Consider the following 20406-nt stretch of genomic DNA (forward strand, 5'->3'; position numbering starts at 1 on the left):
CTTAGTTTTCCAGAAAGTCTTAACATTTTTTATCCTCTCATTGCTCAACAATGAGACAAACTCACCTAGCTCTCCAAGTGTAAATACCAAGCTAGGTAGGAAACAAGCTATATGAGCAGCACAGGTTTCCCCTAAAATGCTCTGTCACATACTGCCTCTGTGGGTCCCTCTTTACTAGCTCAAATATTAGCAGGGAGATTTGCTTAATATAGGATATAGGACTTAAAGATAGCAAAGCTTTTGCATGGACTCTGCACAGCAGGTTGAATTAAAAATAAAATCCTGATGAACCCATACTCGAAGGAAAACACTACAGAAGTTAAAGCAAAGAAATCAAAGAATTAAAAGAAATCAAAGAAAAAAGAAATTAAAGCAAAGTTGTTTATAACTCCTCATAAGCAGAATTACACAATTAGAAAAAAAGTAACGGCAGCCAGAGATAAAAGAAGAGCAATAAGCCCTAGCCTGTTTCTCCCATTCTGCAGCTAAAGATAGCAGCAGTCTAGTATTTGTAAACAAAAAAATCCCAAATCTTTATAATATGCAATCTCCAGTAGGACAATACTACATTTATGAGCATCAGCCAAAACCAAACATATGCATAGTTAAGTAGTAAAACAACCCCAAACCAAACAAAAAACCACTCAGTTTAGTTAAAACACTTATCACAATGGTTATGAAGGACTTCTGAATTTCTATCTACGAGCACAAACAAACAAGAACGTTCTGATTACGTTCAGATGTTTTGTCAATTCTATACATAAAAAGTAATTGCCAAAGGTCCCTTGAGTTTAACAAATATTTTATTAAAGTTGAAAGAATATAAAAACAAAGGTAAAAAACCCATTAAAGCCATGAAAATTGGCACTCTTAAGTCCACAAAAAACATTACTACATTAAAGAAAAATACCATTCTTTACAGCATTATGTCTTGATTTAGTATGTAGACAAACTACTTGTGTATCTAATTAGATACAAATGTCATTGTCAGCAAAGAGCAAAGCTGGAGGAGGAAGGAAGAGCAAAGAAGCAACGCTTAGATAGGAACCACATAAAGTAGCTGCCCTCAGACAAATAGCACATGCACGTTATAGCAAAGACAGTAGAATACCACTGTCTCCCAAGGTCATGCATAAACAAAGATGTTTGTTTAGCAAGACAAAGGGACCAAATATTTTTGTCAAGTAAAGAAAAGAACACAGATCAACTGTTCATAGAATTTCAGATATTATCATCTATTCTTACCTTTTGCAGACTAGTAGGATTTAGCTGGGTTTTATCTATTATTTTCACAGCAACCTTGGGAAAAAACAAATAACCATGGATTATTAAACTCAGAAAAACATTTGAACAAAAATATATTGCACCTCTGTGAACAAAAGCACAGATATGCCTGTAAGACATGCATATATATGTTTTTATGCATTTCATCAAGCAAAATTTCTCACCTATTAGGATCTACCAGCAGGAGGTCAGAACCTTGCCACCAGATGGTACCACCAAGGAATCAGTTTTATACTTCTGTCAGTGTTTGGACAGAACAATGTTATCCTGTCCACTGCAAAACCAGGCCCTTCAAACACAAGATCTATCTATCAATAGGTTTCAATATCAAGGATCTATCTATCTATCTATCTATCAACAGATTATCAATGTCAATGACATCTATCTATCAATAGATTTCTCTTCGGTTTTGGAAATGCTTGGGGATGAATGGACCCCCCTCCCAGCCCCAAAATACCCCTTGATGTACAACAAACTTTTTGATCTCTTCACTGAGTTGTTACATTTGAAAAAAAAAAAAAAAAAAAAAAAAAAAAAAAAAAAAAAAGGGGGTGAGTGGACAGAGGGACAAAACTTGGGCACCTCAGGTAACTTTTCTTATATCCCGAAATGGCCTCTTTGCATCTTCCTTTATGACAGCAAAAAAAAAAAGTGCTTTTTCTATTCAGAAGAGAAAGGTAAAAGAATAGCAGAAATACTTATTACAAAGATAGTATTATAAAAACAATAGAAAACACTTGGCCTTTTTTGTTTTTTGGTTTGTTTTTTTTTTTTTTCTTTCTTTCTTTTACGGGCTTACCTCTCTTCCAGTAAGCACATGCCTTGCCAGTTTCACTTTGGCAAAGTTTCCTTTTCCTATTGTTTTCAGTAAGCGATAGTTTCCAATGTGAGGGTGCTCTTCATTGGTAGAAGTAATGGAGTTTCTACACCGCGGGATGTTTTGTCTGCTACTGGACTTGATAGGCTGGACATGTGGTTCAGTGTATCCATCCACAGAGGTATGCTGGAAGGCAGATCAAATAGTTGGGAATTTAGCTACTTGGAACTTAGACAGTTGTAGTAGAATAGACTAAAAGCTTAAAAAGGTGTCGAGGGGAGTAATTTATTTACATTTACAAGCGTAACTGATAACTTTGGATGGTAGCTTAAGCAGAACATGCGGTCTTTGGGCAGAGTTTGCTGCACGTCTCCAGAAAAAGGTCTGCAGAAACATTTTACCAGCTCCAAAAGTAAAGCTAGAGACACATAGGCAGGAATCAACAAACCATTACAGACTTTTTAATACAAAATTATGCCAAACTACACATTACACTACCATGTTGCCAATAAACTTGTCTAATCATAACCAAATTTAGTCTTTTAAAAATACACAGTACAAAAAATACTGTATTTTGGCATATTTGGAAACAAAGTTTCACTCAATCATTCATCTTGAATAACATTGCGAAAAATATTTTTTCATGTAAGTTTTGTTCCCCAAACCTGTTTGCATGTATTTGTAAGTCACAGAAATTCTCATTCAAGTCATGAAGAAGCTACATCTTTATTTAAAAATAATCTATTCTTAAAAAGAAGACCCCATGATATCTCATAAATATATTTTAAACCTCAAAAATTTTGAAGAGTTAAGAGGATGTTATTTTTAATGCATGCCAACACATCATCCCACGTTAAATGTTAGTCACCGAAATCTTCAGTGCTTCTGTACTGTTTAACTTCCAAATATTTAAGGGGCAAGATACAGATGGTGCTTGGAAATGTTCCAAGGAGAAACCAAAATAACAGAAGATGTCACAAAGGGGTGTTCAGTGTTTCAGTATTTCAAATGCTTTCTAACATTAGTGGCAGATGGGTACAAATGTTTAACAGGTAAAATTTAGCCTCTAATCTTTTAAGTTACAGATTTTTAAGGCAGGCAAATACTGTAGGTAGAAACAGTGTTGTCTTAACCAGTTTTTAGATTTTGTAACAGAAAGGCATGCTTACTCCCAGCTCACTCAGTACCTGCTAAGCATAAAGCACCAACAAAATTCAAGACACCTTAATATTTTCCCCTTATTCACTGCTTCAATCAAAAAGTGGGTATCTCGATATCTTTGTATAGACCACTAACTGAGCCTGCTTCTTTACAGACCACAAGTTTCTAGATCTTTGACCTGAAGCTGAAAAGCAGAGTCAGAAGGCAGCGGGAGGTTTCACTGTTTCTCCCAACACCCAACCTAATGTTGGTCTATGCTGATCTCATCCGTCATTCCTTATGCAAGTAATTATTTTCTTATACAAAATGGAATTTATCGCAGTGCTTCCAACTTCAGTATGCATTTATTATAGACTGAAGTCAATCCCCTTCTGTAAACACCCAGGCTTTACAGATAGTCCCACTGAGCCAAGCAGAGTTATTTCAGGACATAAGCACTAGTAGAATTGGGAAAACTAGCAAACAGCTGCAACAGAACCGGAAAAAACAAGAAGTATACCACAACCAGAACGTTCTTCCCAAATGTAGCACAACTCTGCTTACATCACCTCCAGCATTATTGATTATTCACTATGGCCAGGAGAACAGTCCTAAATATAATTTTCTCTTTGTCTTTTCATTACTGGAGTCTCTCTGCAAAAATACTACTTTACCCCCACTGCTAAGCCATTTTCCAAATTACTGCAGAACCAAGCAAGCCAGGCGTGTTTAGATTCTGTGTATCAGACAAATTTATTCAGCCATAAAATAACATGCTAGCAATAGTATCTATCCTGTAGAAGCACATAATTAAAATACTTGCTGTGGACTTGGAAAGAGAGGATCAGCAGGACAGCTTCAGGCAAAGAGGCTTTGAAACATTTCTTCAACATCAGACACAAGTCCTACATGCAATAAACTAGAGCTCAAATAAAGATCTTGTCTAAGAAAACACCCTACAAGATCAGTATTTGTATGGTGGTAATAATAAATATTATAGCCATACCTAGAAACTCATCCAGAGCTACAGCACTATACAACACAAGCAAGTTTTAAAAGTCTTGGAGCCTACATAAGCACACAATTAGATCTTCACTGCTTGAAATACAATGCCTACCAGAAGCATTAGCAACCCTAGTATCAATTGCCAATATCATACACTTCACAGGATTAGCCTACTTCCAGTAGATACTCGAACGCATCTTTTAGCTAAACAGCTGGATAGGCAAACAGAACCAATGCCATAGACAAAGTGAAAGATGGCTTCACAGGATAGATCATTTTAATGCAGATTTAACAGAGAATGCAGTTATTTAATCATAATGACAATATAATGCAGAATCAAATCTGAAGAGGGAAAACCAGAGTAACAAGGTTCATGGTAATGATTCTGGATTTTGGTCTTTTTGTGACAGAAAAACTAAGGCCCTCTGGAGAGCTTCTTAATTATTCCCTCTTAGACAGATTATCTTCAGAGTCAACCATTCTGCCCAGCTACACCCAAGGATAACAAGAAACATGCATAAAGAAGGTCAAGGTTCCTAGTTTGTGAGACACAGACACATATATAGAATTTCTGAATTTGAACAGCACTGAATGAAAGTCAAGTTATTCTTCTTAAGTCTCGCAACAGGCCTCTCTTTTACACATGAACACCTTGCTATTGTTGGAAAGTATAGGGGAATTTAAACTAGAAACTCATCAACTTCTAGAAATCAGCATTCAATGAAATTGAAACATAACAAGGTTAAGATGTTGGAGAAAAAACGAATCAAGTTAGGACAAATAATGTTATCTCAGAGATTATTTCCAAACAATGCTAAAGCTGAATTCCACAGAAGCATGCAATATCCACACTGTCTAGAAAGACAGGCTACACAGTTTTAAGATCTTCCTGGTCCATTACAATATGTTCATTCATTATGCATCAGCTACTATGTGGCTACTTAAAAATACCATTTCAGAAGAACAATCTCTACATTCTGAGAAATTTGTCAGGGTGCTGGAAACAAGCAGGCTGCAAAACCCAACACTCTCCTTGAAGTTCACTGCCATCTAAAACCAATTCCAGGCAACAATCTGCATCTCCTACACAGGATTTTAATTAGGGATTCTGATACTTCTGTAGATACCTTGATAACATATCTTAAGATATGTTATATATTTTTGTGGGAAACACTACCTTACTAGTACATCATAAACATGGCTCCCTGTATGTTCAGTTTATGTCAGTGTTAAATAAAATGTCTAGAAATCAGCACATAAAGTTAGATGTTTCTTAAAATAAAATGCAATTTTAAACAAAAAAGGCGAGGCAGTGACAAAATTTTAGAACTGAAACAGTAATATTAGAGCAGCCATTTAGGTATTATGCATGTTAGTCAAGTACTTAAAAAAAAAAAACCCAAGAAAAAGCCCATACAAAACAAAATCCACCGCCTTTTCAAGAAACCTCAAAAACGTAATTAAATTTAAGTTTGGATTTTAGATTGCAACTAAAGAGACGTCAATTAACATTTATTACTCCTAGCTAGGTTCGTTTCTGACACGTTCCATTAGTTATTACAGCAAGTCAATGGCACTAAAAATCACAAGAGAGTTAACCTGACCCATTGCTTCCCCAAGACTCAAAGCTATCGTTTTCCTTGTTTACCCAAAGCAGCTTTGCAAAGATGACACGATGCCCAGACACATTATCTTTGAGAAAGTGCAGAAGAACTAACCCCACCAAGTAGATAAAAAGTGCATGCTCTGCTACTTTACTTATTCAGTGTCCTTTAGCCACTTAGCTAGCCACTGGTGTAGTATTCTCACAGATTGTACATTGTAATTAAACTTACAACATTACATACATTGACTGCTCTTACAGCTTAGTCTTAAGAAGTCCCCAGAACTATTCTGGCCACCAAACCACAGTCTTTCTCAAACAACACTGAAGGCCTCTATAGTCCCTCTGAGTAATGGGGTAACTTCCACAAATTGATCTGCCTACAAATACACCTCACTTAATTATGCAAACATCTTAGTCCTGAATTTTCCCCTTCTTAAATTACCACAAGGCAAATTTCTTGGTACAGTCAGCCCATAGAAGCAAAGTATGCACATGCAGTGCTAGAAAAGGCACATCATTACACTTCCTCTCTCAGTATTATCTCCTGTTCTGAACTCAAGTTTCTTGCAGCCAGTTTTTATATTCGTAACTCCAAACATTTTCAAGCATGTTACAAATGCTCATGTGTATGGGACATCTGTCATATTTTGCAAGGTAATCAAAATAGCTAGTCCTGACAGAAGGTGTCTGAAGGGTTTAGAAGACCATCTTCTAAACGGCTGTGATCTGCAACAGCTTTGATTCACAATACAGGGGAAGGAAAAGGGAGAAAGATGAAAAATAACGTCCTGGATGTCCAGCTGCTTTCATGTTTTAATGTGCTTGTTGTCCTTGACTATTCCTTTAGGACCTAGGAGCTTCTAGCAAACCACCTCAGGCAAGTCTTTTTCTCTTGCTGAAGTAACAATCAAACTAAACTAGAAGGGTCCAATTTTTTGAAAGATCTTGGTAAACCTCAATGTAGAAACCAACAGATGTTCAGATCAGGTTGCTCTGCATAACATACCAAGAGAACTCAGAGGTGCAGGTTTACAGGTATGAAGCATGGTGCAACTCTGAACTTGCATGAGATGATAGTACCTGAACCATCAGTTAGTGCCAAGGAGGATTCACTCCTCTTCCAGGTAAACCTCACATCTGCACAAAACCACAGATTAGTCTTGCCACATATACCCGTCACATCATACTACAGTTACTAAAGCACCTCTGAACTCAATCAAAACATCAAGAGAGCATTATCTACTCTCTCTCTCCAACATGTAAGAAAGTGCTTTGGAGGGGACAATTAAAAAGACTGAATGTGCCTGCATGAACACATGATTCTTTTAATGATTTCTTATCAGCAATGAAATGCATACCAGACTGTGAATGCACGACAGAAATTTTGTTATAAAACCCCCAAATATTTAAAGCTACCAACCTACTCCACTGAAACAGGATAGTATGCAGGACTCCCCAAAACCCAAACAAACAAAAACCACAGTGAGGGAAATGGAAAATGTATACACAGATTTTAAATTGGATAAGGAAACCAATGCATGGCAGAGATAGAAGAGAATGAGACAAAACTGTGCAAAGTTTGTCTTTAACTTGCACCCAACCTTGAGCCTGCTCACACAGGCTTTCCAGAAGTGCATAAAGAAAATACTCAGTCATGTGCATCTTTCTGTTTATATCAGATTTACATAATACATAAGAATTCCAGGAATGAACTTTCGAAAGAGCTTGAAGCTATCAGCAATAAGAAACAATGCTTTTGAATAAAACTGGCCTCAGTCAAACATATGGCAACATTTCATTAACTGATGCTGTAATTCAGAAAAGCATTTTATATAAAATGCTTTTCAAAAACTTTCCTTAAAAAAAATCCAAACTATAAGCATGGAGGTCAATATATAGTATCAAGTGAAATACTAAACAGAATAACTTCCCCTTACTCTTTTTTTTGTATCTTTTTCCTTTTCTCCCCAATTGTAATATTCTGTATTTAAAAAAATCAACTTCAAAGCTAATAGTAAAACATTTCTATTTCAAGATGAAGTATAATTCCCTAATGTCCATACACAATAAAGATTCCTTTCCAAAAGCATACATATATGCTGATGATAGGTAAACTTATGCGGAGCACTGAGTATTTCTTACCCTGTGCTTGTTACTATGTTATCTAAGCCCCTTCAAAGTTTTGGTGGGTTTTTTGTTTGTTTGTTTTTTTACATGCTCAACATAGCTTTGTGAGACATATCAGAAATAACGTTCGTCAATTTCAAGACAGAATTGTTTTTCTAATCACAAATTACACAGGATGCAATGTTTACAGCTCTGTACTTGAAGCAACCTAGGATAGAAAACAGCGCACCATCTACCAGTGCAGCGCCATACGCAGCTAACAGATGGGTTTCAAAATTCACACACGAAGTTCTTCAGAGTACTTGTAATTTTCATATGGTGACACTAACCTGTCACAAATCCCGTCCATGTTGCAGTAACCTTGCTCCCAATGTTTTCAATTTTTTTTTTTTTAAACACAACAGTTATGCCATATGAAAGGGTGGAGTTCATTATCACATGGAATCACAGATACTTTTTATTTAAAGGATGAAAAAAAAAAAAAAAATGCACCAGTCCTCCCCCGAGAAGTCAGTCAAAACATTTCAGAAAAACAAATACCTTCATAGCATTAAATCAGGTCTTGTAACCCGAACTCGGCTAACGTGTTTCCTCCTCTCCCTGGGCCCGAAGCCCTCAGCCCGGCCAGGCGTGCAGGTGCAGAAGAACAGGACCTTCCTGCCTTTGTTCCATTTCACTCAGAATTGGCACAGTTATTTCAACCTGGCATTTTCCTTCCTGACTCATCCCAAACACGCAAACAAGATTTTCCAGGGCTAATTCAGGACAGTCGGCCCATATCATCTCCAGTAATTGCTACAACAAAACTGCACCCTCCCTGTAGCCCCAATGAAAACTGAGACAAGCCAGCTAAAAGCTGCTGCAGCATTTACCCATTTTTATTTGTCATTTGGTATAGTACTAGAAGCTACGGTCAGCCCTACCAAGCAAAAGAATAAAACATTTTCTATCTTGTCAAAATAAAACGGTTAACGTCCCTCACCCATGAAACCCAACACAAACCTGTGCTTTTGAAGAAACGCATTTTGGAGGGAAAAGGAAGGAGAAAGGCTATTCCCGCCACACGCAGTTCCTCCTGGACACATTTAAACACTGCCCTTCCCACAGAGAGAGTTCTTTCAACGTTTCTCGCCAGCCCTTGCTCTTTCCTCAGGAGGTGATCAGTTTAACCTCACCACTGTTTTTTGACTTATTAAATGAGATCTTCAAACCTGTCATCACAGACCTCCCAGTGAGCGTTCCCAGCTCACCCAGGACATCCTGCCAGCACCCGGAGACGCAGGCAGCAATGGGGCACTGATGCTGAATGCCACGGCACTCACAGATTGCTCAAAAGCCCTCAGTAAAACAAAAAGAAAACGAAATGTTAATGTTGATTGTTAATTGAACCAACCAAACAAGAACAGGAACACACCGAACACACCCAGAAAGCGAAACTTCTGGCAAAGGAAACTGGCAGGAGTTTTTATTGCACTTATAAATGATGCAGCCAGGTCATTTTTCAACTGGCCTGATGAAAGGCAGGAGAAGAGAGACATGAAACAACTTATGGTTCAAGATCATGTCAAACACATGGAGCTTCTCAAATGTTTGCAGGAGTACAAAAAGTGGAAAATGCTTTAATATCAAACTTCAAAACTGAGGGGAAAAGGCTGTTTCTTCAGGCTGGAGACTACAATCTGGAAACCTGAGACTTGTCTCCAAACGAGAACAGCAGCGAGAGGCAAGGTTTACTCACAAAAGAGCGACCAGATTACAGTGCTAAGTGTCTCTGACACTCATGATCAAACAACCAGTCTTATGGGCCAGCTGAGGTTTTTTTCCTACAGAAGGAAAGCATACACACAGCTAATTGGAACCAGGCACCGAATCCCAACTCATCCTTTCTGTCAGAGTTTATGAAATGGGAATTTTTTTCCTTGCCCACTGCATACCTAAAACAACTCCGGAAGAGTCCACATGTGGCATAATGGCTGCTGAAGCTGACCCCACACTGCTGACGTGCCTGCACCCACTTACTACCGCACTGCCACTGGGGCAGCAGGATGGAGAGCCACCACAGGGAGCCAAGCCAGACAAAAGCTAGCAACCCTTCTGCCAGGGTAACCTCCAGCTCTCTGAGTACGTGTAACCCCAAACAGCTTCCCCAGCACCAGCACAGGCCCAAGGAGGACAGGGAACACCCAGCACCGTGAAGACGGGGCCACACCAGCTCCATGTTAAGCTCTCGAGGAACCACACGGTCAGGACAGGAACAACATAGAAAAGAAAACTGATCACACCACTTTTATTGATAATCCAGAGCCAAATTGACACCAGTAGTGAAACATGAGCTAGGAGATACTTATTCCCATTCTACAACAAGGTAAAAAAAAAACAGGACTGGGGAAAAAAACAAAGAAATCCAAACCAAACAAAAGAAATCCCACAAACAAATAAGTAGACTTGCTTATTTGTGTTGTTTACCTGCACAGGTGTGCGAGACAGAAGAGCACACAAATGTGAGCTTAAGAAGCTACCCTTGAGGAGTGACATGCGTGGGCAAAGCACTCTTAACATTTCTGTTACATAAAAGAAAATTAAGTTACTCCTTTAGCAAGCTGGACAGCATTTCTAAAGTCTTTACATCCCCATTACTGGATTGATTCAATGGATCCAACGATGAATCCATCAAGACAGATCACCGTCTTATTTTGAAGACTATTTTACCTCAAGGTCTTACTATCTGAAGTAAAGCCTGCTTTTAAAACGTGATGAGATGACCAATTAAAATATCCAACCTGATAGCAAAACATACTAATTGATGCACACATGTCCTAGAAAAAAAAAACTGTAGGGCAGTGCAGGACTCTGATGTTTGAGGATCGTGTCCTATGTTTCAAATGAAGTTATCCAATATTCAGAAGGATTATCCAATATTCCTTTGACGTATACCTTTTAGGGACCTTCGAAGTTTGTTCTAAAGGGTACAGAGCCTCACCTTAATATTTCCCTTCATACAATACAGTACATACAACATAAATGTATCTAAAAGTAGTTGGGCAACCACTTAATTTTGGGAATTAGAAGAGGAAAAAAAAATGCATGGACCTACAGCAGATTAATGTGCCTATCTCATGCCCTTCCACAGAAGCTACAGCCTTTAGGGGAGGGGCAGGGAATCCTTCCTGATCTGGAGAGCACTTCCATGGCCTCTTGCACTACAGCATACCAGCTTAGTTTCATAGAATCATCATAGAATCGTAGAATAGTTTAGGTTGGAAGGGAACTTAAAGATCATCTTAGTTCCACCCTCCCTGCCATGGGCAGGGGCACCTTCCACTAGACCAGGCTGCTCAAAGCCGCATCCAGCCTGGCCTTGAACACCTTCAGGGATGGTGCATCCAAAACTTCTGTGGGCAACCTCTGCCAGTGTCTTACCACCCCGACAGTAGAGAGTTTCTGCCAAGGAGATGCAGTTTTAGTATTTAAGCCAGGATATAATCAGACTCAGCATTCTGCAGTCATCTTTTTTTCATAAGCATTGATACAAAGGTTGACTTTGAGGAGTAACAGATATTTTGGCACAGGAAAACCAACCATCTTCCCAAGAGGAGGAAACACCTTAGTGTAGGACACTTCTACCAATGAGCCTACATTCAAGCAGCATTCAGTTACATTGGTTTTGCCTACTGAGAATAGTCTAGCACAGTCCGATCTGATGGTAGGAGCTGCAGATAAAGTTATAAGGACACCGCTAAACTTCGTTGGTCTTCTGAAAGCACAAAGCACGTTTTACATACAGAGCAAGATTATGACAATGAATCCAAGCCAGCTGGAATGATGGGACATGGTGAACTCAAAGGAAAAAAAACAGAGCAAAATGAAGACAGTATTCTGCTGAGTGCTCTCTGCCCCGTTTTTCATGTAAGTGTTAATTAACAGATCAAATAAAATGTCCTCAGCTGGGCTGCAGTATCTATTTACCTTTATGTGGATAATGCTACACCACATTTCAACTTAGCAAATATATTCCCAACCCTGCACAGATTTATGCTTAACTTTAAGCTGTCCAAACACTGTATGCCCCTTGGACCAGCTAATATCTTACGATCAAAGAGTGAGCTCTACACAGAGCTCAGGCTACAATCTCCTGGGAGCCCCCTGTTCCTAAACTCATGCAACCACCTATTTTAATCTTTGGGCTTCAATTATTTATGATCACAAACTACCATAATTTAGCACTTTAGAAATATATGCAACTAGGAAGCTAAGTTGAAAAAAGCAAAAAAAAAAAAAAGGGAAACAGCAGCAACATTCCTCAAAGATTTTGCAAAGTATGTAATATAGCTAGAAAAAATAAGATATTTCTTTACATGCTTTAAAGTGGCAGATACAGTAATACAGTAGATAATACAATCGCACATATACCACATGTATCTGTCAATGTGCTGAATTCAAACCATAAACAGAAATAATGTGAGCATAGCTGAGATGTAAAAGCCAAGCTCAAGAAAAAGAATGAGCATAACAAGTCAAATAGTCCATGTTACATAAGTTAGCAAAGGAAGTGAAAGAAAAAAAATAAATCACAGGATGCAAAGGAAATATTAAAAACAATAGATGCTGGATTTACCCAGCCCATTAAAATAAAAAGGTAAGAAAATGTGGAAGAAATAATGTACACACACACACACACATATATATATCGATAAAGCTTAAGAATACAAGCCAAAGAATCTACTATTAAAGGCTTGAACAAAAACTAATATGTATTCAAAATTAATAGAGTCATTAAAACAAGCAGCCAGTGTAACGGTATAAAAACAGTACAAAAAAAAAAAAAAAAAGTATGACTTTCTCTCTCTTGAGTCCTTGACAATCAGCGGGCAAGGAATCCCAGATCCCCAGCTATGGTCTTTAGACAGTACCCTAGCCTGCAAGCTGTCTAAGTCAGGCATTTCCAGACTTACTTATCTAGACGGTGAGATTCAGCAAATAACCAGTAGCAGCAGTGGTGGCCTCCAGCCCACCATTAGCAGTGGTAACTCTTGGTTCTGTCCCGAGCTGGACACCAAATCAGTTTGGATAACACTAGAGCAACATGTCTTACAGTCTGGAAATCCCTAGTTGAGGTGGCTTACCTAAGCAGATGCCGTCTATATTAAAACAGGAATTAATTTGATTCAGTCTTGAGGAAGGGAAAGTCAGGAAAGCAGAGAAGACATGGGAACCCGAGGACAATGTCTGCAGGTGACAGAGACTGTTAATCTCCCTACTAGCAACTGGGAATCCATCCTCAAAGCCTTAAAATGCAGATTTCAAATGGACATCACTGAATTACTCCAAGTCTTAGGATAGGTCAAACAGCAATGTTATGTTCTGTCTTCCAGGATCAGCCTGCCAAGGGTCCCTCTCCCACCCACAGTCCTAAGATGCCCCCTGCCTCTTAAGAGATGAGGAAAACCACAGCACTGTAGGAGAGACGATCACATGGCATAGGCTCATAGAATGGTCAGGGTTGGAAGCAAACTTAAAGATCGTCTAGTTCCACCCCCCCTGCCATGGGCAGGGACACCTCCCACTAGAGCAGGTTGCTCAAAGCCCCATCCAGCCTGGCCTTGAACACTTCCAGGGATGGGACATCCACAACTTCCCTGGGAAACCTGTTCCAGTGTCTCACCACCCTGACAGTAAAGAATTTCTTCCTAATCTAAATCTACCCTCTTTCAGTTTAAAACTGTTACCCCTCATCCTATCACTACACTCCTCGATAAAGGATCCCGCCCCATGTTTCCTGTAGCCCCCCCTTTAAGTACTAGAAGGCCGCTATAAGGTCTCTCCAGAGCCTTCTCTTCTCCAGGCTAAACAACCCCACCTCTCTCAGCCTGTCTTCACAGGAGAGGTGCTCCAGCCCTCTGATCATCTTAGTGGCCCTCCTCTGCACTTGCTCCAAGAGGTCCACATCCTTCTTATGTTGGGGGCTCCAGAGCTGGACGCAGTACTCCAGGTGGGGTCTCAGCAAAGTAGAGGGGGCGAATTGCCTCCCTCGCCCTGCTGGCCATGCTTCTTTTGACGCAGCCCAGGATACAGTTGGCTTTCTGGGCTGCAAGCACACACATTCCCTTATGCAATGTTGTGATCCCTAAATTATCACAAGCTCACTGGGAACTCCATCTGTTTGGTTTTTTTTTTTTCTTTCCTTAACTTACCAAACTAACTAGAACCCTTCCAATCCCAGGGGATGAGAGCTATTGCATTAAATATCTTTTTTGTTTCACCAAGCAGCTAACAAAGAATCTATTCATTTTCTACCACCCAATAGCTGACTTGAAACCAGGCACAGCTTTCTACCCTTTCTGAAAAATTATCTGGAGGTAAACTTAACTCCAACATATGATAACTGTACTACCAGCCAATATACTTGACATTCTCCCAGTTTGTTTTCTTTTTTCTGCTTATCACCCACTGAGGCTGTCCTAGAAATTTCTTCAATTAAAGACAATATTAGGAAAATGGCTCATGCACCATTAATATTTCACTTTGTCATAATAACTTTAGTCTAATAGTCAAGTGCTATACTTAATTCAGCTTCTTCAGGTTAGTAATTATCATGAGAAGGAAATGAAAACAAATAGATGGATACAGGCGTCCAGTTTGTCTCTTCTATGCTACTCCAGAATGCTTGACACTACACACTTTGAAAATAATTCTATTTAAACAAAATATTATATATCACTAGGAAATGGATTTAACAAGTAACAGTGAAAAATCTTGTACACAATACCAAAATACAGTTTTACAAAACATAACACAAAAACCAACAGCTGCAATAATAATAATTTTTATCTTGCAGTATTTAGAAAACATCAAATTTTATTTTTATATCAGTGCTATATTTCTGCAATCACTGGATAAGCAAGAATAGCTTTCTTAAGAAGGACCTTTAAATGTAGGTTTTATTTTATCAGTTTGCTTTGCACAGGTTCAGGGATTAGATTTCCCTTAGCCTGTCTACAAACACTGCTGTAGGCATACATTCTCTAATAATAATGATGCCTTCCATTGACTAATTCCAGCATCTATATCAGATCGACCCTCATTGCTCATACCAACTTTCTGTAGATAAGATTTCTCTGGACTATGCAGTAGATGGAGCAAGAGTTTCATTGTGAAGTGCTCTCAAAAATTTTCTTTGTTCATGTGCATCTTATGTTCATCCATCACTGGAAGAAAGAACTCTAAAGAGCAGCCGGTCTGGTTCATTTAATATCAAATTAAGAAAAGCAAATCCGAAAAGTTATTATAGATAGGTATGCTTGGTAAAGACTACTCAGAGACAGCATTATTAATATCTTCTGTATACATCTCATTGTATTGAATGATTACAATTTTTATTCCTTCTGGAGTCTCATCTTAAAGAGAAAATACTATTTTAGTCCTTCACCAAGTAATGACACTTTCCGGATTCTTTTTAACCACTGGTAGACATTCCTTACTGTAATAATTGCAGTAGGGAGAAAATCTGATTACTGTTGAAAAAAAACCAAAACACCTAAATAAAAACCCAAATGCTTAAAAAAATTCTATTACCTTCAATCAATAATATTATCTGGAATAGAGATATGAGTAAATACATTACAAGTGTAATCCATTTGCGGAAAACAACCATATCCTCTGTAGGAGCTCAACACAACATTTAACAGGCTAACGTAATTTCCACGGCAAAAATCAGGCTCTTCTTAACGCACGAGATTCTCTGCATTTTTGAGCTATGCTTCTGCTTATTTTAAGTAATGACAGAAACATCTAAGAATTAGAAAAATACTTCTATATAACTGAAGCCAAGCATGCACTCTCAAAAGGAATTTCAGATATTTACTGTTTAAGCACACGTAATTTACACTGCTGCTACATGTACTGCAGTACACCCTACACTTCGTTTCCCTAACTCTGCAATCCTCACACATTAAATTCCTCGTGTATCTACTGAGTTTATGAGAAAAATCTCTCTCTATAAAGAATATTATAAAATTCTATGTCTTTTCTAAGTAACCATTATAAAGCTTTGGTTACACTCTGCTGTTATCTGAGAGAAGAAAGCACTGTAACTTTACTCGGGGGGAGGGAACGAAACGCAGAATTAGGAAATACAGTCTAATTGACAAGTATTTAAAGTTGTAACAATCCATTTTGCTAAAAATTTCAAGAAGAGCCCCCAGAACAAAAACAACTCCTCCCAACCAGCTACAGCAAAGCATTTCCTCACTCCCTTTTGCTTTACAATTCAGATTATTCCCATACTAAAATGCTGCTTGGGATTCATACAAAAAGATATTACTTGAAGGAAAAACAGGAGCTACAACTACATAGCTTTAGCAAAGCTTTGTATTGGTTTTACTTATGTCATTAAATGAGCAAAACTGGAAAAGATCCCAGAAACAGTGAGAAGCATAAGGAAGTTGGCAACTAGTACGCAAGCTCAAGCACCAAAGCACGTTAGTAAGCAAAATGTGGGGGAAAATGGGTGGGGCCAAGAATGTGATAAAATAGGAAATCACAGGTATTAAATGGCCAGCAATTTAATGAACATAAGTAAATGGAATCACAGAAAGATGGATATTGGGAAGCATGTAAGGATAAAGTAGCTGTGATGGCAGGTTATAGACTATCACCAGGTTTAAAATGAAATTGGTCAAATATTTGAGGGACTAAATAAGAAAAATGGTCTATGTGATAACCTTTAACATTACGATTACAAATAAATGGCTTTTTCCCCTCTGAAAAAGGGGGCTGCTTGGAGACAAGTAAAAGATATTTTACTTTATTTTTCTTCTGCTTTCTTCCTAAGTATTGGGTTAAGACGGAGAAGATTAGAATCAAGAGTGGGGAAAGGAGGAAGCCAGGAGGAAAGCTTCCAAGAGAGCTGAAAATAGCACTCTATCACAGTGACTAAGGCTGTGCCTCCACTTACAAGAAAGTGAGTGTTTTACTGCATCATCAGTAAGGCACGGGTCCTTCTGTAGAAGCACAGTGGAGCAGAGGCACTACAGGCTTTACCACAAGGTTAGCCTTGGGCAGGAGCCTTTACAGCAAGCCCTGCTACAGCCTCATCTATCCAAATCTAATCTATTTTCTCCAACCATATCTGCCTAATGAAAGATACCACTTCTCTCTAACCACCTTGCCTAATTTTGTCTCTGCTTAAGATTTTAAAAGTTATCATGCACTACTATTACTTTATAATACAAAACCAATTAGACTTTGTCACCAGTAATATTATCATCATCTGCCCTTGCAAAAGACTGCCATGGGCGATCCAGTAACTCTGTATGTTCAGCTGTGTGAACATCGATGTCCTACACAAGTGCTTTCATCAGAGTTGAAATAAAGTTCTGTCTTATTAGTCAAGCTATCCATATCACAACTATGTATGTTTAAAATACAGTTCTGCAACACAACTGGACAAAGCTTGTTATGTTGACTCAATTAAAATATATCATGTTTGCATGTAACTCCCTGCTGTGATTAACATGATTAACATTTTTCTACTTTTGTGAATTCTACAGGCCACATGTTTAAATGTAAAACAGGATTATTATTCTGCTTGCTGCTAACACACCACTAGAGTCGTGGTGAACAAGGCAGACACTGACCTGAAGTCACGAACACATTTCATTCTTTCCTTAGTATAACTCAACTATGTTTATCAATCCTTACCTGAGAAATCATTAGGACTATGAACACACATACCATGGTATTACACTTACTGGGCATTCAAAATGACTGAACAATTTAAAGAATGTTTTACTGCCTTTTTTTTTTTTTTTTTTGCAAGTGCTTCTTTAGATTTGGTATACAGTTTGGAGATCAAAACAGTGAAACTGGCTAAAGCCTACTGCAACCAAGACTCCTCTTTCTGATATATTGCCAGTCTTTTGAAGAATGCAAGTGTGAAGAAAAATAATCCTTTTCTTTCAAAACATGTTGTATTACTGTATTATGAATGTAGGTTTCTATAGCATGTCTTACATTTTTACTATCGCATGTCTTACATTTTTATAAAACGTTGCAAACTAGTTTGCACACAAAGGGGCAGGAGCAACGTTGCAAACTTGAACTAGTTTGCACACAAAGGGGCAGGAGTCATTGGTACCGAGTACTTAAATCTTGAACAGCTCAGCAGGAGTCTTTACAAAAGTCATCTTGATCGTAAGCCACGTTAATGCTAATCAAACAAGTGGAGTGCAGACCACTTCTCATTGTGACACCCCCCCCAGCCTACACTTAAGGTGTCCCACAAGCATAGGAACACCATGATAAAAGAAGGAAAATTACTTTTTCCTGGATCCATATACAACAAACAACAGAATACAAGAACTTGATCATACACAGACAACGCGTTCATTCCAGCAGAAGACAGCCTGCTTTCCACAATGATTTAAGTGATGTAAAGTGACTGTCAATCAGCTGTCTCAATAAGATCCAGAATTTTAGAATAACGTAATGATCTTCCTTCCATTCTACAGAGATGCACAGAAAATCTGCACTTTTGGGTTTTACACAAATTGATCAATCATTACAGCCTGAGCTGTAGCACTGCTCCATGAGCAGATCCGGTTCGTTGCTTTAAAGGTTAACTGCAGCCCAGCTGAATTTAACTGTGCAGCCGCCTATGACTGTCAACATATGTCTTTCAGCATAAGTTGGCGTTTCCTTTGAAAGCATACATAAAGAAATCCCGGACAAAATGCTCATCTGAAAAAAAAAAAAAAACAAACCACCAACCCAAAAAGCAAATGAACACACTTTTTTTTCAACAGCCATCTCAGTTCAAAAAGAAGGAGGATTATGGTAAGTACAGAGAGTACTTTCCAATACTTCTGCCTTAAACTATTTTACCATGATAGCTGTAGCATGTTTGGTCACTACTTAGAAAAAAAAAAAATAAGATGAAACAATCAAAAGGAAACCTGCCTTAAGAACAAGGACCATCTTATCCTCTTGGAATTTTTAACCTGAGATTTGCTAGGATGCTCACCTGTCTAAGCTGCATGATAACATACAGCTGTGAAGCCTTAAACTGACATTGAGATCTCAACAATCCTTTGATTTTACTATTTTACTAAGTTATTCACAGAAAAAAACAAACGGAGAAATTTTCTTAGATGAAATACAACTGGCCCAATTTAAAGCTCAATTTAGCACTGAGCAGACAGAACACACAAAAAAGTTAATTTAGAATGTGAAAAAAGTAGAAAAACGTTAACAATTAAACAGGTTTGGTAGTTGACGTGGAAAAAGAGCTTATTATTACAACTCAGATTCAGTTGCATTATATACTCTATATATTATTATATACTCATATATATTTGTTACACTGAATGATATGAATGTTTCGATGGAACTTTCCTGCTTTTATAGTTGTTTTAAGAAACATTCAACTGTGGAGAACATTTCTTCTTAATTTACCACTATCTAGAGGGGAGTAAACATTTGAGAATGAGTACCCAGAAAAAATCCTGAAGTCATAAAAAAAAAAAATATATTTTTGGTGATTCTGAAATTCCAGAAAGATTTAAAAAAAAAGATACCACAAAACGTAAGCATTGTGTTTCCAATAACAAAAAGAAATTAAAGATCATGTCATGACCACAACACAAATAAGCTAAGTCTAAAACATGTCACTGCAGCAACTTACAAGCAGTATACTTAACCTGGAGGGCAGCAGAGAGCCTAAATATATATTTTTAAAAAAAAGCAGTTGAAGCTACTAAAACATGATATTTACCCAGAAGTGATAAAATGCTTTCTGATATCACAACATTTGAAAAGTTTGCTCAAACTCTCAAGTTGTTAGTAGACCAATATGTAAGAAATCTGTCTTAGGGCTTTAGTTGCATCATAGATTTCTAGCTCCACATTAATAGTAAAATCATCTCTCCTTTTTACAGGATAGTTTCTCAATGAATCTGCTCTATTGGAAAACAGCGTTTGAAGTTCTCTCTCAAACATCAGCAAGATATTAAGGCTAATCTATACTAAACTCTGAGAAGACAAAAAACTCTGCAAGTGCAAATACAAATCACTGATTGAGAATATAATTTTACAGAAATCACTGTATCTGCTGTTAGAAGAAAAATGAAATTATTGCTTTTTCTGTGTTTAAACTATTGATATCAATTAGAAGTTAGCAGGAGCTACCTCTGCTAAACCACAGCAATTGTGATGGTAGAAACTTACCACATTTACAGTGGAAACATTAACTTCTAAATATAACTAGGTGTCCTCAGGAAAAAAAAGAATCCTGTCTTTACTGATGATTAAAACATTAAGTGCAGAGTTAGAAAATCAAAAAAGCTACATTAATATAAACAGTAAGTTCACGTGATCAGAAAAATATGATGGTAGAGACCCCACCAATAACAAGGCTCCATGGAACATAATC

At 37.9% G+C, this 20406-nt stretch overlaps 1 protein-coding gene across 1 annotated transcript in view; it reads right to left on the reverse strand.

Annotated features, from left to right (window-relative positions):
- Positions 1–2281, reverse strand: part of MARK1 (MAP/microtubule affinity-regulating kinase 1) — a 33844-nt gene extending 31563 nt beyond the window's left edge. The window contains exons 1-2 of the mRNA XM_009894304.1: positions 2084–2281; positions 1246–1299 (exon numbers count right to left, since the gene is read on the reverse strand). The gene's annotated coding sequence lies outside the window, so the exon portion shown is untranslated. The remainder of the gene's footprint in view (positions 1–1245; positions 1300–2083) is intronic.
- Between the last annotated feature and the right edge of the window lie 18125 nt (positions 2282–20406).

This window comes from Charadrius vociferus, unplaced genomic scaffold (assembly GCF_000708025.1).
Source record: "Charadrius vociferus isolate BGI_N301 unplaced genomic scaffold, ASM70802v2 scaffold261, whole genome shotgun sequence".
In the NCBI taxonomy this organism is placed as follows: Eukaryota; Metazoa; Chordata; class Aves; order Charadriiformes; family Charadriidae; genus Charadrius; species Charadrius vociferus.